Source organism: Helianthus annuus, chromosome 6, assembly GCF_002127325.2.
Source record: "Helianthus annuus cultivar XRQ/B chromosome 6, HanXRQr2.0-SUNRISE, whole genome shotgun sequence".
In the NCBI taxonomy this organism is placed as follows: domain Eukaryota; kingdom Viridiplantae; phylum Streptophyta; class Magnoliopsida; order Asterales; family Asteraceae; genus Helianthus; species Helianthus annuus.
Window position 1 is genome coordinate 92206585 of NC_035438.2, and position 26747 is coordinate 92233331.

General features: G+C 37.4%; 2 long non-coding RNA genes across 2 annotated transcripts; both read right to left on the minus strand.

Annotated features, from left to right (window-relative positions):
- Positions 1-7373: 7373 nt before the first annotated feature.
- Positions 7374-8836, minus strand: LOC118479809. Its single transcript, XR_004860885.1, has 3 exons — positions 8700-8836; positions 8117-8183; positions 7374-7470 (listed from the first exon to the last, which is right to left on the minus strand). It is a non-coding gene; the product is annotated as an uncharacterized LOC118479809 (long non-coding RNA).
- Positions 8837-23281: 14445 nt separating this feature from the next.
- On the minus strand, positions 23282-25157 carry LOC118479810. The gene is made up of 3 exons (XR_004860886.1): positions 24983-25157; positions 24405-24471; positions 23282-23524 (listed from the first exon to the last, which is right to left on the minus strand). It is a non-coding gene; the product is annotated as an uncharacterized LOC118479810 (long non-coding RNA).
- Between the last annotated feature and the right edge of the window lie 1590 nt (positions 25158-26747).

A 26747-nucleotide genomic window follows, 5' to 3' on the forward strand; every position in this document is an offset into this window, starting at 1 on the left:
AACAACATTTGAGGTAAACGACTTAGCAGGTAAGACATTTTTCTCGAAAAATGAGATTCAAACATAGTTGATTGGGAGGGGATATGATGGACAGTTGAATCAGGCAACTATTTTAAAGGTAATTTTCCACCACCAATGAAATTCCTGTTCCATACTCTCTTAATCTGTCTCTCAAATAAAACTAATTCTTTTAATGAAATACCTTTGAAAATCCAGTCAATATGCAATTTTGACAAATAATGATTTTAACTACTGTTGATGCATAGGATGTCTGTTAACTTCGTCTTTATTGAGTCTTGTATTATATTGTTTAGATCAGGGCACGAAAATCGAGAAATAGTATTTTAGAGTAATTTTGCATGAAATGGGTTTCATGTCATTTCATACGAAATTAATTATTATATGCGAAATTAGAGATTCCGTACGGAATTAGGCAATCTCGTATGAACAGGTAATTCCGTTTGAATGAGTTTCGTGCGGAATTACTCCTCTATAAATACCTGATCTATCATGTTCATTTGACACGGAATTAGTGTGTAGAGAGCCAAGGTGCTGCCGGATTTTTGTCAGAACTGTTTGTAAAAGCTCAGGAAATCAGTAATAGAAGAATATTTGAAAGGATCAAGTTGTGTTGACATCGTTACCATTGATTCCGCCTTTGTATATGATGATGAACTACTTAGACTGACTTTTTAGGGTCACCGGTCGATCCAACAAGTGGTATCAGAGCTCAGGACGAGGAGTTCATACCAATTCAGCTTGATTTCATCGGATTCTCTCACTTCTACACCTTCTTTTCTGATTTGAACAAACTTTAACAGTTGAAATGGCTTAAAATTCACATATATCACGTAAAACAGTGTGTTAACTAATCCTTGAAAGATTTGGACTTAACATCAATCAAAATTGGACAAAAATCTTAATTTCGCTTGAAAAGTTGTTCGAATTTGCTGACGTCATCTTAATCCCGCTTGAAAAGTTCACTATAATTCCACACGGAATTAAACATTTGGATTAATTCCGTTTGAAAAGCTTTGATCAGTTCACACGAAATTTATTTTCGTTCGAGAGTTCAAACGGAATATCTAATTCCGCTTCAAAGATATTAATTTCATTTGAAAGTGACTTAATTCCGCACAGAATTAGATCTGATTGGTAATTTCGTTTGAAGTCAGTAATTCTGTGTGAAAGGACTGTGTGGGTAATTTCGTTTGAAGCTATTCCACTCAAAGTAATTTCGTTTGAAACAAAGTTTTTCAAAATTCCAAGAATTTTTCTAAGTGTTTGTTGAATTTTCAGGTTCTTGAAAGATGGACGAATTCATGAATCCTTTTAGTGATATGTATGCCTTTGCTGGAAACACCGGAGATGATACTTCAAACAACACCAATGAGAACACTCCGAGTGCAAAGAAAACTTTGTCGGATGCTTTAAGCATGGAGAGTGTGTAACACCCATTTTATAATACTAGATTTAATAACATAGAACCTTGCCTTTCATGCCTAAGTTCTAGAGTTTACAAAAAAAACATTCAAGTTAAAACCATAACTAGACACAACATTCATGTAATGAACTTACATAATTATAATCAAGATGATAACTACAATTGTTTACATAGTTTTTAAAACAAAAGATCAAGTGCGGAAGCGTTTGTTAGAGTGTTCGGTTCGGATACATTTGCTTGATCATCATCCTTCTACAAGAAAACCTGAAAACTGAGCGTTTTAGACCAATGTTAGTATTATGGTCCTTGAATAATAATATAATCAAAACGGTGTGTTAAAACCAATTAAAGAAATCAAGAATAATGAAATTCATTATTTGAAACTGGGTGCTACCGTAACTTACGGTAGCCACCGTAAGTTACGGTGGCCCCTGGAAGTTCATGGCCTGCCGTAAAGCAGGAGGTTCCCACCGTAGCTTTTTAATTGCTACCATAAGTTACGGTATCAACGTAACTTACGGTTGTCTCTGTACTTGTTTTGGTTATTGACCTTCTATTCCCGGTTTGCAGTAAAATTAATCTCGAACATGATCATCACCTAACCAAATTTAGGATACTCATATTCTGATTATTACCCGCTATCATGTTTCGCTTTCCCCATGAGGGTCGCTTATGCAAGAATCTACATGTTTAAGTAATGATATCTAGCTTCATGTTACTACAAGACTTATTTTGACCCGTTTGGGTGCTGAATTAAGCACCTTGCTGGGATTCAATTTCCATGTTTTTCACTTGTTTAAGACTATAATCAAATTCATGACATATTGATAGCTCTTGATTGTCATGTTTTTGAATAACGACATAAAACTAACAATAAGCACAATGTAATGAAACGATAAATTTCATACCTTTAGAGCACGCCTTTTCCCCGTGTATTCTCGCCGGCTTGTCCGCTTGATGTTCTGGACTCTTTGCCTAGAAATTCAGTTTTTTTTTTAACTTGTTTAGAATTCTTTTCATGACCGTATTCACATCATTTGTGAGACATGATCAAAATCTGCGTTTTCATCCTATTCTAAAATTTAAAACCTCACTTAGGCATTTCAACGAACACCTAAGGGGTCAGATTTTTCTACAATCATTACTAAGTTCATGACTTGCCATTTAACATCTAATTTCACTTGAATTAAGCAAATTGTACATACTTAAACATTCAAATTACTGAATTTCCTCATACAATTCAGCTTTTCACTAGATTAGGAATTCATAATCCTAGTGTTTGTCTAGTCTTTACAATATCATAAATCACCTACAATGGTGATTGTAATTTCTTCAAGTATCATGCAATGATTTTCACAATTAATCATCTAGGGTTTAACCCTAAGCAACATATTATTTCAAGATTCATTCATGCATAATATATCTAGGTTCAATTTCAATTATTCACCATTGACCTAGAATTCATAGTGAATCAAAATATCAAAATTATACATACCTTTTGATCCCTATGACGAGGTGATCACTAATTCGTGTTTAGAACTTGATTTGGAGCAGATTTATAGCTTCAATTTTGAGTTTTATGAAGGTTTTAGGGTTTGGAACAAACCCTTGCTCGTCCCCTCCTTCCCTTGATCGACCAGACACACCAAATGGTGTGTTTGGTAATTTTTGTTACTATTTCAGCATTTAACTTTCATGTTTTGGCAAGTTTAGTCCCTCACTTATCACCTAGTTTTTTAATTACTATTGTTTTAACCAAGTGTAAATTATTTCAAGACTTGTAATTTTAACTAGGTTAAAATTTCTACATGGTTATTTCTTGTTTATGAAATCCTTAAATTTCTAATATAAAGATTTATATTTTCGGGGTGTTACAATGGATATCGGTACCCCATGCCGTGCTATGATTTCATTGGTGTACACTTCCGACATCTTCTCAGATGTATAGGTCTCACGAATTGGTAAGAAGTGAGCGCTTTTCGTCAATCTATCTACAATTACCCATATAGCATCAAACCCGCGGTTAGTTTTGGATAATTTGGTCAACAAATCCATGGTGATTTGTTCCCATTTCCAAACGGGGATTTCCAACGGTTGGAGTTTACCGTATGGCTTTTGGTGTTCCGCCTTGACTTGTAGACATGTCAAACACTTTTCCACATATCCGCGTTGTCTCGTTTCATTACGGGCCACCAATAGTTTTGTTTCAAGTCATTATACATCTTGGTCGCTCCCGGATGAATGGAATAACGGGATTTGTGTGCTTCATCAAGTAGAAGCTTTTTAACCCCACATGTGTTAGGGACCCAGATTCTATTGAAACGAGTCTTCAGGCCGTGACTGCCTATCTCAAGGTCTTTAACTTGGCCGATAATTCTTTCTTTTTTCCAATTTTCCGTCTTTACAGCTTCATCCTGTGCTTCTCGAATTTGTTCTAGCAAGCTCGAAGTCACAATGAGTTGCATTGATTGTACCCGTATCGGGGTATAATCTGCTTTGCGACTCAGCGCATCAGCCACTACATTGGCCTTCCCAGGGTGGTAATGTATTTCACAATCGAAATCTTTGACCGTTTCCAACCACCGCCTTTGTCTCATGTTTAATTCCTTCTGATCGAAGAAATATTTCAAGCTTTTATGGTCGGTAAAGATTGTAAATTTTACCCCGTACAAGTAATGCCTCCATATTTTTAAGGCAAACACCACCGCCGCTAATTCCAAGTCGTGAACCGGATATTTCTTTTCATGAATTTTCAATTGCCTCGAGGCATAGGCGATGACCTTACCTCGTTGCATTAAAACACACCCGAGCCCCAAATGAGAAGCATCCGAGTAAACCACCATGTCGTCGGTCCCTTCCGGTAATGTTAACACCGGAGCGTGGGTCAACCTTTCTTTGAGCGTTTGGAAGGCTTCCTCTTGCTTAACGCCCCATACAAACTTTTCCTCCTTGCGAGTCAATTTGGTCAATGGCAAGGCAATTTTGGAGAAATCCTGTATGAATCTCCGATAATATCCCGCAAGCCCTAAAAAGCTTCGGATTTCCGAGGGGTTTCTTGGAGGGTTCCATTTTGACACCGCTTCTACCTTGGACGGATCCACTAGTACTCCATCGGTACTAATGATATGTCCAAGAAATTGCACCTCTCTTAGCCAGAAAGCGCACTTAGAGAATTTTGCATATAACTTTTCTCGTCTGAGTGTCTCGCAGATGGCACACGTGCTCAGCTTCATTCTTCGAGTATACTAATATGTCATCGATGAATACAATTACTGATTTATCTAGCATAGGTTTGCAAACCCGGTTCATGAGGTCCATGAAAGCCGCGGGTGCATTGGTCAACCCGAAGGGCATTACAAGGAATTCATAATGCCCGTACCGTGTACGAAAGGCCGTCTTCGGTACATCTTCCACCTTGACTTTCAATTGGTGATAACCAGATCAGAGATCAATTTTGGAGAACCAACTTGCTCCTTGTAGTTGGTCAAACAAATCATCAATTCTTGGGAGTGGGTATCGATTCTTTACCGTGAGTTTGTTTAACTCTCGGTAATCGATACACATGCGCATACTGCCATCTTTCTTTTTCACGAATAGGACCGATGCGCCCCACGGAGACACACTCAGTCGGATAAACCCCTTGTCAAGAAATTCCTGAATTTGAGACATCAATTCTTGTAACTCCGATGGCGCAAGTCGATATGGCGCCTTGGCCACGGGTTTTGCGCCCGGAATCAACTCGATCCCGAACTCTACTTCCCGTTCTGGTGGTATCCCCGGTAGTTCTTCCGGGAACACATCTTCATACTCCCGCACCACCGGTACATCCCCAATTTTGAGGGGCTCTTTTTCCGTTTCGCTTGCGTATACCATAAAAGCCTTACATCCATGTTTCATGAGTTTATGGGCTTCTAGCATGGTGCATATTACCGAGTTACCTCCTTTTTCACCATATATCGTAACTTGTGTTCCGCTAGGAGACGTTAGTTTTATTTCCTTTCGGAAACAAACCACTTTCGCGTGGTAACGGGATAGCCAATCCATTCCCACTATCACTTGGAATTCTCCCATCGACATCGGAATCAAGTCTATTGCGTATTCCTCGTCATCAATGTTCATTGTACAGTTTTCACATACATCGCAAACAATAAAGCTTTTGTTATTACCTATCTGTACTTCTAAAGGCATAGGTAATTTTGTTAGAACAAATGAAGGGTGCCGAATAAATCCATACGAAACAAAGGATTTATTCGCACCAGTATCAAATAACACACGTGCGGGAATTGAGTTTACAGTGAATATACCTGAGACCACGTCAGGTTCGACCTTTGCTTCAGCAGCGGTCAATTGGAAAGATCTTGCTTTTGCTTTCGAGGCTTCACCTTTTGAGTCTTGCCCTTCTTTCTTTCCAACCAGTTCCGGGCATTCCGATCTTTTGTGACCCGTACGGTAACAGTTGTAACAAACAGTCACTTTCTCCGGGCATGATATAGCCATGTGTCCCGTTTTTCGACATATGGGACAAGGCTTATCTTTGAAGCGACATTCACCCTTATGATTCTTGCCACAAATTTTGCAACTTGGTGTACTACCTTTCGCGTCTGATTTCTTCGCTGTTTCATTCGTTCTTGCTTTCTTGGTAGGGCTTGGATTCACATCTTGTGCCCTTCGTTCACCCCGTTTTATACTCTTTTTCAGTTCGATCTCCCTTTCCCGAGCAGCATTGACAATCTCGGTAAGGGTCTCGTACTTTGAAGGGGTTATGAACTCTCTATACTCTGCGCTTAGCATGTTATGGTAGTAATAGACCTTTTGCTCTTCATTCGTTACCAAATCATCGCAGAACTTCATCTTGTCCATAAACATCCCCGTGATCTTGTCTATGGATTCACCTTTATGTCTGAGTTGCATGAACTCTTCCTTGATCTTGTTTATGACCGCTTTGGGACTATGGTGTTTTAGAAACGGCGTCATAAACTCCTCCCATGTCATGGTCTTAGCCGCTTCACTTCCAATCTCCTTCTTTTTGTTATCCCACCAGTCTTTTGCTTGACCTCTTAATTGACCCGTACCATAAGCTACGTAGTCATTTTCATCGCAATGAGTTCTCTTGAATACTCCTTTGATATCGCCTATCCATCGTTGGCACACAATTGGATCAACCTCCCCATTATATATGGGTGGTTTACAAGCCATGAATTCCTTGTATGAACAAGGCTTTCGTCCTCCAGATTTTTCCTTTGCTAGATTCGAATTATCCTCTAGCTTCTTGATTCTCTCTTCTACTACTGATAAAACTGTGTTTTGAATTTTATCAATGAAGTTCGACAAACTGTTTTCGATCGCCTTTCCAACCTCTTCGGCAATCACTATCCTCATTTGTTCGGTGACTCTTGGCACCGCATCATCATCACCTCCGTCCGCCATCTTTAATACTGAAATGTTTACATATATTGTTAAACATTCCATTTGTAACACATGTTTTACTTGTTTTGATTTAATCAAGTTCATGACTTGACTCAATCATTCTTGTTTCATGCCTTTCTTGTGTTTGAGTGTGTTTACACACTCTTGATTCTATCGTTCTTGTTTCATGCTTTTCTTGTGTTTGAGTGTTTTTACACACTCTTATCTATGCATATTTGTTCGTGATTTATTTCTATTTTATCAAAATTTACTTACACAATTAATTCTTACCGGATACTTGATCAAGCTTGAACCGAACACTTATTGACAACCTTGAGCTCTGATACCAACTTGTAACACCCATTTTATAATACTAGATTTAATAACATAGAACCTTGTCTTTCATGCCTAAGTTCTAGAGTTTACAAAAAAACTTTCAAGTTAAAACCATAACTAGACACAACATTCATGTAATGAACTTACATAATTATAATCAAGATGATAACTACAATTGTTTACATAGTTTTTAAAACAAACGATCAAGTGCGGAAGCGTTTGTTAGAGTGTTCGGTTCGGATACATATGCTTGATCATCATCCTTCTACAAGAAAACCTGAAAACTGAGCGTTTTAGACCAATGTTAGTATTATGGTCCTTGAATAATAATATAATCAAAACGGTGTGTTAAAACCAATTAAAGAAATCAAGAATAATAAAATTCATTATTTGAAACTGGGTGCTACCGTAATTTACGGTAGCCACCGTAAGTTACGGTGGCCCCTGGAAGTTCATGGCCTGCCGTAAAGCAGGAGGTTCCCACCGTAGCCTTTTAATTGCTACCGTAAGTTACGGTATCACCGTAACTTACGATAGTCTCTGTACTTGTTTTCTTGTTTTGGTTATTGACCTCCTATTCCCGGTTTGCAGTAAAATTAATCTCGAACATGATCATCACCTAACCAAATTTAGGATACTCATATTCTGATTATTACCCGCTATCATGTTTCGCTTTCCCCATGAGGGGTCGCTTATGCAAGAATCTACATGTTTAAGTAATGATATCTAGCTTCATGTTACTACAAGACTTATTTTGACCCGTTTGGGTGCTGAATTAAGCACCTTGCTGGGATTCAATTTCCATGTTTTTCACTTGTTTAAGACTATAATCAAATTCATGACATATTGATAGCTCTTGCTTGTCATGTTTTTGAATAACGACATAAAACTAACAATAAGCACAATGTAATGAAACGATAAATTTCATACCTTTAGAGCACGCCTTTTCCCCGTGTATTCTCGCCGGCTTGTCCGCTTGATGATCCGGACTCTTTGCCTAGAAATTTAGTTTTTTTAACTTGTTTAGAATTCTTTTCATGACCGTATTCACATCATTTGTGAGACATGATCAAAATCTGCGTTTTCATCCTATTCTAAAATTAAAACCTCACTTAGGCATTTCAACGAACACCTAAGGGGTCAGATTTTTCTACAATTATTACTAAGTTCATGACTTGCCATTTAACATCTAATTTCACTTTAATTAAGCAAATTGTACATACTTAAACATTCAAATTACTGAATTTCCTCATACAATTCAGCTTTTCACTAGATTAGGAATTCATAATCCTAGTGTTTGTCTAGTCTTTACAATATCATAAATCACCTACAATGGTGATTGTAATTTCTTCAAGTATCATGCAATGATTTTCACAATTAATCATCTAGGGTTTAACCCTAAGCAACATATTATTTCAAGATTCATTCATGCATAATATATCTAGGTTCAATTTCAATTATTCACCATTGACCTAGAATTCATAGTGAATCAAAATATCAAAATTATACATACCTTTTGATCCCTATGACGAGGTGATCACTAATTCGTGTTTAGAACTTGATTTGGAGCAGATTTATAGCTTCAATTTTGAGTTTTATGAAGGTTTTAGGGTTTGGAACAAACCCTTGCTCGTCCCCTCCTTCCCTTGATCGACCAGACACACCAAATGGTGTGTTTGGTAATTTTTGTTACTATTTCAGCATTTAACTTTCATGTTTTGGCAAGTTTAGTCCCTCACTTATCACCTAGTTTTTTAATTACTATTGTTTTAACCAAGTGTAAGTTATTTCAAGACTTGTAATTTTAACTAGGTTAAAATTTCTACATGGTTATTTCTTGTTTATGAAATCCTTAAATTTCTAATATAAAGATTTATATTTTCGGGGTGTTACAGAGTGCATACGACACATATAACAAACCTCCAAAGTTGATGGCGATTGAAGAGTACAGTCGGTGGGCCAAGAAATTTGAAGAGTGGTTAAAGGCATTTGCGTATCCCAGCTGGAAAAGTTTAAAGAATGGATACAATGATGGAGGACAACGGGGTGAAAATCTAACACAAACTGAAGATATAGAGAATTTTGTTGCTGAGCAAAAGTGCATCGCATTGCTGTATCAGTCTGTCAGAGAAGACATAATATCCTTGATTGAGTACAAAAATGCTACAGATCTTTGGGAATTGTTAAAAGTGAAATGCTTAGGAAGTGCTGAAATAGTAAAAAACAAAAAGAAATTGTTAAGAAAAGAGTTTGATTTATTTGGTTGTTTAAAAAAATGAATCTGTTTCTAGAATGATTGAGAGGTTCGGGCACTTGAAGTTGGAGCTGGCGAAACATGGAATTATATATTCTCGAGAATAATTAGTCGACAAATTGTTTGACTCGTTGCCAGATGAGATGGATTGGCAATACTTTACGTTGATGTTAAAGAATACAATCGAGTCGGAGAAGCTTACGGTTGATATGTTGATTGAAAGACTGGAGTGTCATGAGCTAGAGATAAAGAAATCACACAAAGTCAATCATTCTTCATATCAACAGAACTTGGAGCTGTACTATCCAAAAAGTATGATTCCCAAGAATGTGTCTCCAAAGACAGCTTTTTCTACTGAAAATTCCAACACATCAAGTAAAGAGAGTTCAAGCAGTGGTTTTCACAGTGGTTCTTCATCAACTTCAAGCCAATCAGCTGCAAAGAACTTATTTCAATGCAACATTGCTGTGGATTTAAAGAACGCTCAAAATTTCAGCGAAGAATCTGCAAAGCAACAGATGATGTTCTTAGCTTCTGTGCTAGAGTCGTATGAGAGCCTTGTAGCAGGCAAGATAGGCAACACCAACCTAACAAAGGAAGAATACGATTAGATCGATCTGGAAGAGATAGAGTTGATCGATATAAGGTGGTGCATGGCCAGTGCAGTGAGAAGAGTGCAGCGTTTCATGGAGATTACTGGAAGAAAGTCTATTGGTGGACCATCTACCAAGTTAGGCTTTGACAAGTCAAAAGTGACATGTTTCAAGTGTAAACAGAAAGGCCACTTCAAGCGCGAGTACCGAAATGCTTATGCTAATGATTCTGAAAATCCGTTCAGAGAAGATTACTTCAAAAGAGCGATTTATCATCAGAACAAATCAGAACCGCCCAGAATGAAGCAGCTTGAGGATACCTCCAAAGAGAAATCCAGAGCTCTTGCTGTGATTCATGACGACGAAGGTTTTGACTAGAGCGAATTGTTACCAGAGGAGGATGCGGTAGGATATGTGTTTATGGCTAAATCTGTTCAGCCTGTTCCTTTTAAAGACAGCAGAAATGAAAAAGAGAAGTATGTCAACAGAAAGATGAAAGCTCAAACAAGGATGATCAGGATATCTTCTATATTCACTGAAGCTAAAAGGGCAAAGAGATGGGATGCAGACAGAGAATGCTATCTTGACTCCATGGGAAACATTGCTGTTGATCCAAAGACCCTCAATCTTGATACCATGATTCAATAAATTGCTGAAGAAGAAGAGGGTTGGCAAAGATTATGGTGGGGAGGTGAAAAAGAGAAAGTAGAAGAAAAAGAGAAAGAAAAAGAGCAGCAGCCAAGGAAGATTGATGATGGGATCATTGATACTTCACAGGAATTTACCGAAGAAAACTTGAAGAAGATGGCTGATAAAGTTCTTGCTGCAAAAGAACTTGAGGTAGATTCTAGTTCTGGAACTGAGTCCAAAGATAAGGTCAGTTCAAATGATACACACGAGTCAGGTAAGAAAGATAAATCTGAGAACAACTGCAAAAATTGCATGAAAGAGTGCAAAGTTTGCCGTACAATCACTTACCTCAGTGGTAAGAAAGTTGAAGATCTGACTGGTAGAGTCAGAAGTGTTGAAGACCAGATCCTTAACCGTGATAAATTGTTGAAAGCTTCGAACGACATATTAAAAGAATTAACTGACAAAATTGAAAATGATAAAATTGACATAGAAAGAGTTAGGAAAGAAAATGAAGAGTTAGTTCTTGAAAGAAATGGTAAGACAACCAAGGAAAATCTTCATCTGTCGGGAGTTCTGAGCGTGAAGGAAGAGTTAATCAACCAGCAACTGGATGAAATTGCTAAGTTGAAGCTTCAGTTTCAAGAAGCTAAAATTGAAAATGAACGCATCCAGTTGAAATTGAATAGTTACAACTCCGCAAGCTTTATTTTGCAACACATTGTTCCCAAACCCATCGGGAAAAACAAAGCAGGCGAAGATGTCTTTTCGGATGGAACCGGAGTGGGTTATCATCAAGTTCCACCACCTGTTTTAAACAATTATTCGAAGAAACAATCAGGGTTGGTTAATGAGGATGATGAAAATGAGGTGAAACTTCTAGACACAATTGATGTCACGTTCACTTCATCTTCCGATGAGGATAGTGTCCAAACTGAAGTTGTGAAAAGTGTGGTTGAGAATGTTTTAAAATTTGAAAGTGACACTACTGAGTAAGATGAATGTTTCTTGGACAAATACATTCCGAAACCAAAGTCCAAAAACAACTTAAATGAAGAACCTACTCTTGTCATGTACAAGATGTCAGGATCGGATAAGTTGTATTCGGATTCTGAGTTTCCACTAGAGAATGTTAATGTTGCTAAATTGACAAATGTGTTCAAACTGGTTGAAATTGATCGGTCGGAAGTAAAAAGTTTAAATCAGACAAAGAGGCAAATGAATTTTGAAAAAGACAAATCTTACTATAAAAAACCTGTTGTTCCACCACGTTTTTATGACAACAATCAAAACAGATGGTCAGGTGGTTATCAGGGTGGTAAGAATTATCAAAGAAAGAATTTTCAGAACAAAAAGTTCGTTGAGAAGAAAGTGTTTGTGAAAAGTTCAAGTTCGAGTTCACTGTCTGATGAAGAATCTGAAATCTTTTCAAAATCAAACAAAGAGTTCTTTGAGAAGAAGGCCTCACAGCCTCAATCTGAAGGCACAAGCCGGGTAGTTGACACCCGAACATGCTTTAAATGTAATCAAGTTGGACATCTTGCACGAAAGTGTACCAACTTGAAGTCTAAGACTGAAGTTGTTGAGATTCAGAAAAGGAAAGTTGATGTGAAGGGAAAAGCTCCATTGGTTGTTGAGAAAAAGTTTTTGAAAAATGACAATATCAAAATCAAAACTGAACCTGTTAAGAATGTGGTAACTAAAAATGACAAATTTTATAAACGGGTTGCATCATCTCAACAAACATGGAAGCCAAAAGTTGTTGAAAAGAAAGCAAGTTCTCCAAAACCAAAGGTTTCAGAGTCGGAAAAACAATCATCTTCTACTACACTAGTAAAGATGAATGTTCCTTTGGATTACTATGTGAAACTTGAGAATGAAATGCAAAAATCTAAGAAGAAAGATGTTTCAAAGAAAGACCAACCATCTGGTCAACCTCAGAAAGATGAGTTTTTCTTATACAAAGAGGTTGAGGTTGGGTCTGAAGAAGGATTGAAGATCAATGATAAGAATTTTCCACCATTGATCACCAAAAGAACTGTCCTTGATGTCCAGTTACCTGAGTCGATAGAGGCTTGGGTAGCACCAAAATCTAACTAAGTGTTTTTGAAATGTGCAGGAGCTTCCAAGATCCGTTTCGCGATGGATTATGGATAGTGGAGCTTCTCGGCACATGACGGGGAAGAAGACCCTGCTATATGATGTTCGTAGTTTTAATGGAGGTTATGTAGGTTTTGCAGGAAATCAAGGAGGTAGGATTATCAAAGAAGGAACGTTATCCAATGGCATTGTAACGTTTGAAAGAGTTAACTACATCGCTGAGCTGGAGAATAATCTACTGAGTATTTCTCAAATCTGTGATAAGATGTATATAACGCACTTCACAGACAAAGAGTGTTTGATCTTGAAACCGGGATTTGTTGTTCCCGAAGAATGGATTATCATGAGAGCACCTAGAGTCAATGATCTGTGCGTGTTGGACATGAACGTAGCTACTACTACCACGGGTCAGGCTCATTGTTTTATGTCTAGAGCAACAGAAAAAGAATCGAAGTTGTGGCACCAAAAGATGGGACACATTCACCTACGAAAAATGAATCACCTAGTGCACAATGATTTAGTAACTGGTGTTCATTTGAAAATTTTCCATCTGGAAGGGGAGTGCATTAGCTGTGGCAAAGTAAAGCAGAAGAAGAAATCACACCCTCAAAAGAAAGTCAATTGAGTCTCAAGACCTTTAGAGAGACTTCATATGGACTTGTTCGGTCCAGTGAATGTCAAAAGTATAACTGGTGATCTCTACTGTCTTGTAGTTACTGACGATTATTCTAGATTTTCGTGGGTATCTTTTCTAAAGTCGAAAGATGAGACGTTTGAAAGTTTGATGGCATTGTTCAGAAAGATTGAAAACTGGTACCAAACACGAATCAGAAGACTCCGAAATGACAATGGTACTGAGTTTAAGAATAACAAGATGGAAGAGTACTGTGATGAAAGAGGTATATTGCAAGAATTTAGTGCTCCTTACACTCCGCAGCAAAATGGAGTAGCAGAACGAAAGAACAGGACGCTAATTGAAACGTCCAGGACGATGCTTGCTGATTCAAAGCTACCAATCAATATTTGGGCAGAAGCAGTGTCAGCCGCTTGTTATACTCTCAACAGGGTTCTCACTGTAAAGAAATTCAACAAGACGTGTTTTGAGCTGATCAACCGCAAGCCGAACCTAAAGTATTTAGAACCGTTTGGGTCTCCCTGTACAGTTCTAGAGCCTTTTGGTAAATTTGGTCCAAAGAGCATTGAAGGGATTTTTATAGGTTATTCAAGTCCACTAAGACGTGTCTTTGTTCCAAGCTTAAAGCAGCTCATCGAAGCATCAAATGTTGAATGTCAAGGTTATTCAATGCCACCGCAGAATCCAGGAGACTAATGGAGATTTAATTATGATACTTTGTGGGATTTGTTTGACATGGAAGAAGAAACAGAGGAAGAAACAGAATTCTTTGATGAGTTGGATATCCTGAGAGATTATGAGTCATCAGGAGAAAGGTTTCCAGCTGAATATTCTAGAAGACCACGACAAACTTCAAATGATGATGAAGCCGGTCCAAACAATGCTGGTGAACATGATGATATTCAACCATCTTCAGAACAAGCTCCTGATAATCAGACGGCAGTCAATGAGAATTTAGATTCTGATATTGGGCTAATATTTGATCGTGGTGATTCAGATTCTGAGGGGGAGCAGATCCAGATTTCAAGTCAAACAAATCCAGTCGGTGACCAAGATGTAAACCAGAATATCACTAATTTGGAAGGCGAGGTAGATGTTCCAGGCGAGGCGATGCCAAGAACTCTTTCATACCATCCAGAGGAGTTAATTATCGGAGAATTACAGTCAGGCATCGGCACAAGACGACAAATTGACCAACGCCTTACTTGTTTTTATTCTACAGTAGCACCTTTGCAAACTGAGTTTTCACTAAGTTGTTTTATTTCGCAGATTGAACCGTGAACTTACAAAGAGGCGCTAACTGAAGATTCTTGGGTCAATGCTATGCAAGAAGAGCTAAGTCAATTCGAGAAGTTAGGAGTGTGGAAGTTAGTAGATTTGCCTGATGGTCACAAGAAAATTAACACAAAATGGGTGTTTAAATCCAAGAGAGATGACCGAGGGGTTGTTGTTCGAAACAAAGCTCGACTTGTAGTCCAAGGCTTTAGTCAGCAGGAGGGTATAGATTTCACCGAAGTATATGCTCCCGTGGCTCGACTAGAAGCGATTAGAATCTTTCTGGCATTTGCATCGTAGAAGAATTTCAAAGTGTTTCAATTAGATGTGAAATCGGCGTTTCTCTACGGGAAGGTCAAAGAGGAGGTATATGTCGGACAGCCACTGGGCTTCACCGACCCAATCCACAAAAACAAGGTTTATTTGCTGGATAAAGCGCTGTATGGTTTACACCAGGCCCCGAGAGCTTGGTACGAGACATTGTCTCAACACCTGCTAGCCAACAGCTTCATCCGTGGAAAAGTGGATGCCACTCTCTTCACCAAAGAGGTCGACGGACATCTTCTGATAGTTCAGATATACGTGGACGACATCATATTTGGGTCTGCAAATGAGAATCTGTGCAAAGATTTTGAATTAGTTATGAAGCAAAAGTTTGAAATGTCATCGATGGGGGAGATGAAATTCTTCTTGGGTCTTCAAGTCGATCAACTACCTGAGGGAATTTTCATACACCAGACGAAGTATGTTCATGATGTCTTAGAGAAATTTAGGATGTCAGGTTCTACTCCAGCGTCAACCCCTTTAGCGACAAATCATAGGATAAACCCAGATCTCACCGGAGATAGGGTAGATGAAACGATGTATCGCTCCATGATCAGATCGCTGATGTACTTAACTGCTTCAAGACTCGATATCATGTATCCGACGTGCCTCGCAGCACGGTTTCAGTCAAGTCCCACAGCTTCGCATATGGTGATTGTGAAACTGATATTACGCTACCTGAAAGGAACTCCATCATTGGGTTGTGGTATCCAAAAATAGGCGATTTCACGCTCGAAGGGTATTCTGATTCCGACTACGGAAGCTGCAAAGTTAATGCAAAATCAACAACAACGGGTTGTTAGTTTTTCGGACCTCGTTTGGTCACCTGGCAATGTAAGAAGCAAACCTCTGTGGCTCTATCCACATGTGAAGCGGAGTATGTATCTGCTAGAAGTTGCTGCTCTCAGATCTTGTGGATCCAGCAATAGATGCACGACTATGGTTTGCAATTTCTTAACACCCCTATCTTTGTTGATAATGAGGCCGCAATAAGTATAACGAAAAATCCTGTTCATCACGCTAAAACGAAACATATCGAAATACGTTATCACTTCATCCGAGATTGCTTCGAGAAGAAGTTGATACGAATTGAGAAAATCCACACTGACGAACAGAAAGCTGATTTACATACCAAAGCTTTTGACAAAACTCGTTTTAAATATCTTTTAAAACTGATCGGTATGAAGCTTCTATCGGTGTCGGATGGAATCATTGGCGTTGATGAGGATAACATTGTAGATGATGATGTTGAGAAACAATCTGCAATGGTTTGTCGATTTTTTACTTGTTTTGATATTTAGGGGGAGTATTATATTTTCAGAAAATACAAAAAACAATAAAAAAATCAAAAATCCAAAAATATGAGAAAATTTCAAAATTAAAAAAAACAATAGAAAACTGAAAAAGAGCTTGTGTAAAAAAGGGAAAGTGATAGTACATCGGCTTGACAGTTACGGTACGCTAAAGAATTGTAAAGTTTTAAAGTTTTTAAACAGTCTCGCTGATGATGTGTCGATAGGTTTTTATACATTTAGTAAATCTTGTTTGGGATATAAACCTAAAATTCAAACTTGCTTATTTTGTGGGGAACAAATCTTGAATATATAGGTAACCCCTGAAATCTTGTTTGAAAGGTCCATTTTTCTGAGATACTAGGTCTTTATACTCAGTGATATCTGGGGTATTATTCTGGGACTTCTGATTTTGCGGAAGCAATGGCCTAGTCCCCGTATAATACTTTATGCAATTGCTTGAAATATAGCATCGCCCTCAGCATAAAAATGATAAAGCATTGAAAAATGTTAATCATGTGCTGTTGAAGAAAAGATTCTCTAAAGGGAACACACCTTAAGTTGAACCGTTATCTCTCTACTGAATGGAAGTTCTGACCTGAGCTCTCACGGTTTCGCACCTAACCCTTTTACAGATATCATCTGTGGTATACTCACCTGTAAGACTGAATATTGGGATCTGGATACGGGAGTATATTCAAGAGGTGGGACACACATATAAGTTTAAGTCATTAATTCATCTACATCGTATCCTGAACAGATTGAAGTTTGTATGAAAATTTAAGAGGATCGGTATATCGACAATCTATGTGAATTGTTTAAGGCTTAGTATGTTATCAAGCTTAACGGTGCTAGTAACTTGTCATTAGCTGATATGATTCCCTAACACGCTCACCAAAAATATGTTTGTAAATAGTTTACTTTCATTGCATTTTAATTTCTGTAATTCATTTTCTAGTTTAGAAATTTTGTTAAAAATCCAAAAAGATTTTTCATTTCTGCTTTATTTTCCGACAAACCAAAGTGGAGAGTTGATCTTCAGATTCAGAAGGTTGGAGCAGATGTAGAAAGATTCTAAGCTGGATGATGAGTTGGGAGCTTAACATGATGATTGAGAAATTAGAAAGTTAAAACAAGTTCATTAATTTGAAACTTGTAATTTTCAGAAAATGTTTGAAAATGATTGAACAAAAATCAGTTTATTTTGTCACAAATCAACCAAGGTCATTAAGTTGGACTTGGTAGATAAATTGAGTAATCAGGGTCATTAAATTGGACCTGAATACTTAAGTGGATTTCTAAAACTGATGAACAGTTAATAATGTTTAAGATTGTTTAGATTATAATGTTAGTTGTTTGAGAAGCAGGTAACAAGAGTGAAATCCCCATGGCAAAGAAAATATCGAAGTATGAGCCAGATTACGATCCTAGGTCCCAGCATATTAAGAGGGGGAGTCTTCGATAGGGGGAGTCTAGATTCTGGATCAACATTCAAAGGGGAGATTGAAGGTTAGAGATTAAAGATTGAAGTTTGAATGAAGCTTTTACAAGCTCAAAACAATTTGGGCAGAGAGCGAAAGATCAAGACTAAAGACTGAAGACAGGATGCTAAAGACTTCGTCAACATCCAAGGGGGAGTCTGTTGATGCATAGGATGTCTGTTAACTTCGTCTTTATTGAGTCTTGTATTATATTGTTTAGATCAGGGCACGGAAATCGAGAAATAGTATTTTAGAGTAATTTCGCATGAAATGGGTTTCATGTCATTTCATACGAAATTAATTGTTACATGCGAAATTAGAGATTCCGTACGGAATTAGGTAATCTCGTACGAACAGGTAATTCCGTTTGAATGATTTTCGTGCGGAATTACTCCTCTATAAATACCTGATCTGTCATGTTCATTTGACACAGAATTAGTGTGTAGAGAGCCAAGGTGCTGCCGGATTTTTGTCAGAACTGTTTATAAAAGCTCAGGAAATCAGTAATAGAAGAATATTTGAAAGGAACAAGCTGTGTTGACATCGTTTACATTGATTCCGCCTTTGTATATGATGATGAACTACTTAGACTGACTTTTTAGGGTCACCGGTCGATCCAACAACTACTCTCAGGCACTGTTTGTTGATTTGGTTGCAAATTTAAAAAACATTAAAAAGGGGGAAAACTGCTGCTATTAAAAAGGGGAGAACTGCTCTTATTAAAAGGGGAAAACTGCTGGTTTTTGATGTGCACTAAATGCAACATATAAATTACATCAATTGTGGCATAAAACCAACCATTTTTTAGTACTAATGTTGGAAAAAGTGTGTTTTTGTCTTCCTTTTGTATTTTCAGGATTAAATGAGCTCAAATGAACAAAAGAAGCAAAAAGGCAGCTAAATCTAACATAAATACAAGAAAAGGAACAAACATGGCATGCCCGACCTCCTGACAGCATCTTCCCAAGCAAAACAAGAGAACAGAAGGCTGAACACGCCCCGTGCTCAGTGAGCACGGGGGCGTGCCCAAGTGTCAGCAGAAAAGACAAAGCTGTAGAAGCTTCTATGTAACACCCATCATTAAAGGACATAATTAATAATATATAACATGCATTTAGTACAAGAATTCCGAGTTTACAAAAATCTTTTTAGTTTTAAGATCATACTTGATCATAACATTCAAGTCAACATCCTACTAGATAAACTTTCAAAACATAATTTCAAGTGTTTACATGTCACTAAAACAAAATAGACAAAATGCGGAAGCTTTGTTTGGTGTGTTCGGTTCTTGACATGGCTTGATCATCCTCAGGGGTCTAAAGTGCATCTTTACCTATCAGACAATTTCATTTAAATGATTAGAAATCAAAGCATTTGAACAAAATAATTAAACACAAGAAATTATATATTTTGTTTTCAGCCCCTTCACCCGGCCGTGTCAAAAGTTCACCCGGTCGTGTCAGCTAAACATGTATTTTTCACAGCCCCTTCACCCAGCCGTGTCAAAATTTCACCCGCCCGTCTCAACTCTGCACGTTTATTTTTCACCCAATTTACATCCAAACCTATCCAAACTCATTTTAATCGCTTGGGGTCCGTCTCTTAACATGTCTAAGCTATCATTCATTACCCGGATCCATTATTCATATAGTTTACGCTCCTGTTACCCGGTTTACGTTGGTTTATTTTGACCCGTTTGTTTACAAGTTCAACAAGTTGTTTTGTGTCATCTCATGTCTTCGGCCATTTTACCCAATCCCGGGTTTACCCACTATAGCGTTTCGCTCCCTTCAAGAGGAACACTTACGCAATAATCATCATGCTTGTTTTCAATGATTTAAACATGCTTTTCTAAAACATTTGACAAGTAAAAATTCTGAACTTTAATCCCTCTACAAGGGCTCATGTTTTTGCAACAAGTTAGCGTGTCCGCTTCATGGCTTACGCCTTGTTTATAACCAATCAACAAGTGATGGTCATTGACTTCGACGTTTACAACTCAACTTGTTTTGACCCGTTTGGATGCTAAATGGAGACCACCATTTCAAGACATTCCAAACTCTATTTGTAACTCATGTTTTGACCCGTTTTATTTGTCTAGGGCACTTCGTCACTTCCGTGACTTAACGGGCTTTCTTGTTTGGCTAAATTCCAATACGACTAACTAGAATAAATAAATAACATAATGTAACGAAACCATATGTCGCATACCTTTAGAGCACACCCTTCAAATGCGTATCACCACCGGCTTGTCCGCTTGAGGATCCGGATTCCTTGCCTATAGAGTTCAACCATATATTGTTTAGAACTCCTTTCACAACATATCACGCATAATTCATCTCATTATTCTAATATGCGTTTTTATTCATAATTTTCTATATTTAGCCTTCTTTTAGGCATTTCAACAAACACCTAAAGGGCATTATTTTACATGGTTCATTATCAAGTTCATAACTTGTTATATAGCCAAAATTAACATCAATCGAACTATCTTATATAAATGTTAACCTCAATAATCTGAAATCACTTCATAAATATCAGATTACACTAGAACAACAATCAAAATCCTAGTGTTTATCAAGTTTCACAAAACCCACTAATCACCTTCAATGGTGTTCATGGAATTTACTAGAATTAAGCATGATTTCAACATATACTTGTCTAGGGTTTACTGCTAGACACTATATTGTTCCTATTTCATCAATATCTCATACATGCATCAACAATTTTTGAATTCTCTAAGTTCATTCAGCAATTCAACTAGAGATTTCCCATAAAATTCACATACCTTAAGACTCCTTTTCAATGGAGATCACTATTTCATGCTCAGATTTTGATTTGGAATTGATCTTGACCTTCAATTTGTGAGATTTAGCATGAACTAGGGTTTGTGAGGGAACCCTTGTGTCGCCCTGTTGTTGAGATCGACCAGACACACACCTAAGTGTGTGTTTGGTGTGATTAATTTTGTTTTAATCATTCAAGTTTCCATTTCAACAACTTAGGTCCCTCAACTATCATTTGATTTATATTTTTAGTGTTTTAACCCACTTATAAGTGACTACAAGACTTTTATCTAACTAGGTTATTTTTAATCCTAGTTAGTTCACTTATTAATTTACCGATCTTTTATTTAAAATAAAATATTTACATTTTCGGGGTGTTACAAGTCTACCCCCCTTAAACAGGTTTCGTCCCCGAAACCTTCCTTAAGTAGTGCTTTGGTTTGGACTAAACTATCTTAGTTTCGCTTTTCAAGACATTCTTTGTTCTCCGGTATAAAGTTTTCATTTGTATTGACATGTGCGGCTTTTGGGCATATGTCCTCCTGGACCGTAACCTTTTATCATTTATTTCCTATCCTTGTAGCCTATTCGACCGAGTTGTCTTTTGACCACCCGGTCACTGAGTCCGTCAGCATGTTTACTTCACGCTAATCCCACATTGACAAGCACTTTACATAGGTCACAACATTGCTTTGACTATAAATGTTTTTACCAGCTAGACTGATTAGTCACCGTTTTACCCTATACCTCGTCATTCGGGTATACTATATTGCCGTCATCGGCCTTTTGTGTGCTTATAATTTCATATCTAGTAACTCTCGTTACAACGTGGTTTTATTCTATATTACTTTTGTGTCCGTGATCACATCACGTTATGTTTAAGTTTATGTCGGTTTTTCATTATTAAAAGTCTTTCTTTCGAATGTATCGTCTTACACCTATCGGCGTTAAGACCTATATCCTTTAGTATTAACCATTTTCTAATCTTTCGTAATATTCATATTTGTTAGAACGTTGTTTCTTACAAAACTGAATTTTAGTTTAACGTTTTTTTTTCTTTAACAAATGTCAATTATTCATATCGAGAAATTGACGACAAGAATTATTCTTTTCCGTAACTGTTTTATGCAGGGAATCATGACTAGTTCCCACGCTTTACCCAAGTGACCCGTAGGTTCTTTCGCTTAGCCTTGTAGGCTATTTCTTTTAGGCTTTTACCCTTCTTGGCGAGGCCCGATATAACTTATTTCTTTCTATTGGTGACGCGAGCGTCATTTAGTCCTTTAAACCTTTACATTGTTTATACTCCCGAAGGTTATGGTGATCTCGTAGATCATCTTTTACCCGTGTCATTTCGCTCTTAGAAATACAATTTTGGGTGTCATGGCATCCCTTTTAAGCCTAAGATTCGTTTATTTTACTAATCTTTTATTCGATCTCACCCATCAATGTGATCATCGTTCTTCCTCATAAGGGTTTTATTAATAACGTGTCACTTGGATGGTTACCCATACCCAAGTTTCTAAATCCGTATTCATTGATACTTCATTATTCATAGTAGCGAATAATACGTATCATCCATTTAGGTTTTTTTTTCCTTGAGGATATTTTCTGCCCGAGTCTTAGTTTCTCATTCTTAACCTTAATCCGTTGTTTAATAATAACCAGGAACTGATTCGTTTCATTTTATCATTCCATGTCATTTTATGGAATTTACCCACATCGTTTATTAATATAAACGATGTTTCTACATGTTTTATTTGGTTTGGCCAAGTCTATAACCTTGTCCTTGCCATTTATTACTATTGCAAATTTCCGGGTTCGAGTGTAATTACACTCCTTCCCAATACGGTATTTATTCACTTCATTAAGTTTTCCGGGTTCGAGTGTACGTGCACTCCTTCCCATTATGACATTTATCTCTTATTACATTCCCGGGTTCGAGTGCATACGCACTCCTTCCCGCTCCAGTATTTATCAAGATTACCCTTACCTCGGTTTCACATGCTCACCATTTATTTGTTTAGCATAATTCACTCATTTCACTCACCATGTATGCCCATATGCAACTATCATTCATCATGTGAATTTTTTACATTCCACTTGTCTTATCTTAATTTAGAACGTGTACCTGGTTTATACTCGCCCTGATGTACTCTGTTATCTCAAATCATCACTTGATTTAGGTTCTTTGCTGGCATGTTCTCTGTCATGCCTCCGAACCTTCCGCCATTTAAATCATTTAACTCCCGTCATCTTCAAATGCGGTCATCATATCATCCGAACATTTCTAATTTATCAATAATCTTGTTATTCAACGTTTCCCGTATTGTTATACGTGACATTCAATTATACTTCTTTTATAATCAATCCATGGTTAGGCTTTATACTACTTAATCGTCTTTTACCAACACTAGACATCTCGAATCTGAAATGTTTATATCAATTGTCAAACATTTCGTTTCATTATCATTTGCATCTTTCATTTTGATTTAGCCAAGTTTGTAACTTGCTTAAACCATTCGTGTTTAGTGCACTTTCAAATTTGTGTGTATTAACACACTCCTCCCATGCACTTAAATTCAAATACTTTTCCTAATTGTTTTATTACAATCTACTCATATAAATAATTCTTACCGGATGATCGATCAAGCTTGAACCGAACACACTTTGTTGACAACCTTGAGCTCTGATTACCAACTTGTAACACCCATCATTAAAGGACAGAATTAATAATATATAACATGCAATTAGTACAAGAATTCCGAGTTTACAAAAATCTTTTTAGTTTTAAGATCATACTTGATCATAACATTCAAGTCAACATCCTACTAGATAAACTTTCAAAACATAATTTCAAGTGTTTACATGTCACAAAAACAAAATATACAAAATGCGGAAGCTTTGTTTGGTGTGTTCGGTTCTTGACATGGCTTGATCATCCTCCGGGGTCTAAAGTGCATCTTTACCTATCATACAATTTCATTTAAATGATTAGAAATCAAAGCATTTGAACAAAATAATTAAACACAAGAAATTATATATTTTGTTTTCAGCCCCTTCACCCGGCCGTGTCAAAAGTTCACCCGGCCGTGTCAGCTAAACATGTATTTTTCACAGCCCCTTCACCCGCCCGTGTCAAAAGTTCACCCGCCCGTGTCAACTCTGCACGTTTATTTTTCACCCAATTTACATCCAAACCTATCCAAACTCATTTTAATGGCTTCGGGTTCGTCTCTTAACATGTCTAAGCTATCATCCATTACCCGAATCCATTATTCATATAGTTTACGTTCCCGTTACCCGGTTTACGTTTTGCTTTATTTTGACCCGTTTGTTTACAAGTTCAACAACTTGTTTTGTGTCATCTCATGTCTTCGGCCATTTTACCTAATCCCGGGTTTACCCACTATAGCGTTTCACTCCCTTCAAGAGGGACACTTACGCAATAATCATCACGTTTGTTTTCAAGGATTTAAACATGCTTTTCTAAAACATTTGACAAGTAAAAAATCTGAACTTTAATCCCTCTACAAGGGCTCATGTTTTTGCAACAAGTTAGCGTGTCCGCTTCACGGCTTACGCCTTGTTTATAACCAATCAACAAGTGATGGTCATTGACTTCGACGTTTACAACTCAACTTGTTTTGACCCGTTTGGATGCCAAATGGAGACCACCATTTCAAGACATTCCAAACTCTATTTGTAACTCATGTTTTGAACCGTTTTATTTGTCTAGGGCACTTCGTCACTTCCGTGACTTAACGGGTTTTCTTGTTTGGCTAAATTCCAATACGACTAACTAGAATAAATAAATAACATAATGTAACGAAACCCTAGGTCGCGTACCTTTAGAGCACACCCTTCAAACGCGTATCACCACCGGCTTGTCCGCTAGAGGATCCGGATTCCTTGCCTATAGAGTTCAACCATATATTGTTTAGAACTCCTTTCACAACATATCACGCATAATTCATCTCATTAATCTAATATGCGTTTTTATTCATAATTTTCTATATTTAGCCTTCTTTTAGGCATTTCAACAAACACCTAAAGGGCATTATTTTACATGGTTCATTATCAAGTTCATAACTTGTTATATAGCCAAAATTAACATCAATCGAACTATCTTATATAAATGTTAACCTCAATAAATCTGAAATCACTTCATAAATATCAGATTACACTAGAACAACAATCAAAATCCTAGTGTTTATCAAGTTTCACAAAACCCACTAATCACCTTCAACGGTGTTCATGGAATTTACTAGAATTAAGCATGATTTCAACATATACTTGTCTAGGGTTTACTCCTAGACACTATATTGTTCCTATTTCATCAATATCTCATATATGCATCAACAATTTTCGAATTCTCTAAGTTAATTCAGCAATTCAACTAGAGATTTCCCATAAAATTCACATACCTTATGACTCCTTTTCAATGGAGATCACTATTTCGTACTCAGATTTTGATTTAGAATTGATCTTGACCTTCAATTTGTTAGATTTAGCATGAACTAGGGTTTGTGAGGGAACCCTTGTGTCGCCCTGTTGTTGAGATCGACCAGACACACACCTAAGTGTGTGTTTGGTGTGATTAATTTTGTTTTAATCATCCAAGTTTCCAGTTCAACAACTTAGGTCCCTCAACTATCATTTGATTTATATTTTTAGTGTTTTAACCCACTTATAAGTCACTACAAGACTTTTATCTAACTAGGTTATTTTTAATCCTAGTTAGTTCACTTATTTATTTACCGATCTTTTATTTAAAATAAAATATTTACATTTTCGGGGTGTTACATTCTATCACCCACCACGGCGGCGTGCCCAATGGACATGGGGTCGTGGTCAACTCTAAGATTCGCAGGATCTAGGGAAATCTTGATAGTACAGATATGCTTCTGCACACGGGGTCGTGCCCAGCGGACATGGGGGCGTGGTCAACTAATGTAGACAAACTGCAATTAATGAAGAAAGAGAAGGAGGATGGACACGGGGCCGTGCCCGAGCTTCTGTTCAGCCTATAAATAGGAGTGCTTGGATAACTTGCAACTCATCCCTTGACACACCACCTCTCTCACACTTCACCCACCACCCACCACCATCACAACACCATCATCCACCACCATCATCCATTGTCCATCATAGAGTGTGTGAGTCGTCTCGGGATCCAAGATTGATCGTAAGAGTTCTTGACAATCAAAGGCCATGTTTGCCTAAGTCTCTTACATCACTTGGTGAAGACAAGTGTTTGGTGTAATACTTTTTATTTTTAATCTTTTCGCACTTTTTATTTGGTTATGTATTAATGACTTTAACAACTAGTTTCTTATGTTGAAGGTGATTCTTCCTTATCGTTTGTCCGTGGTGTCTTGGCATTATTTTACTGTCTATATAAAATAAAAGATTTTCACCATTCATATCTCCATGGTCTATATGGAGATATGTTGGCTACCTGGTCGGGGGTTAAGGGAACGGTTTGGTAAGAGTCTTGCCATTGTTCAGTGTATAGATCCTGCAAAGGACCTGGGTCAAATTTAGTAGGACCTCCTTCAATACCCACCGGTATTGGATGACGGGGGTCCAAACTCTTTGATCCCCTCATAAGTTAAACTACTATTAAAACTTTAACCCGGCTACTTAGGACTGTATCCCTGCTGACTCAGACTACTTAGCTGAGGGTAACATCACCTTCAAAAGAGGGGCCTACCACATTATGCATTAATAACTTAATTATCTTTCAATAATCCGACCCTTTAGGATTGTATCCTTGCTGACTCAAACTACTGGGTTGAGGGTAACGTCACCTTCAACAGACGGGCCTACTACAATAACTAAGATAATCTCTTAAAAAGTGAAAAGTGCGGAAATAATCAAAGGTTACACTACACACGAGTCGAATCCAAGTGATTCATCTTGTCTATCTGTTTTTACTTTTATTTTATTTTCAGCATTTTAGTTAGTTTTATTTTTCTAGTTTAAAAAACTTTTACTAACTTTTTGATTTGATTAGACGTTGAGGATAAATCGGTACTAAAAGCTCTTGTGTCCTTGGACGACCTCAGTATCTTACCAACACTATACTACGTCCACGATAGGTGCACTTACCCATATGTATGTTTAGTGTTAGTAAATATCGTGTTTTATAAATTTAAAACTTGGCTAAAAAGTGTAAAAGGGCTTAAA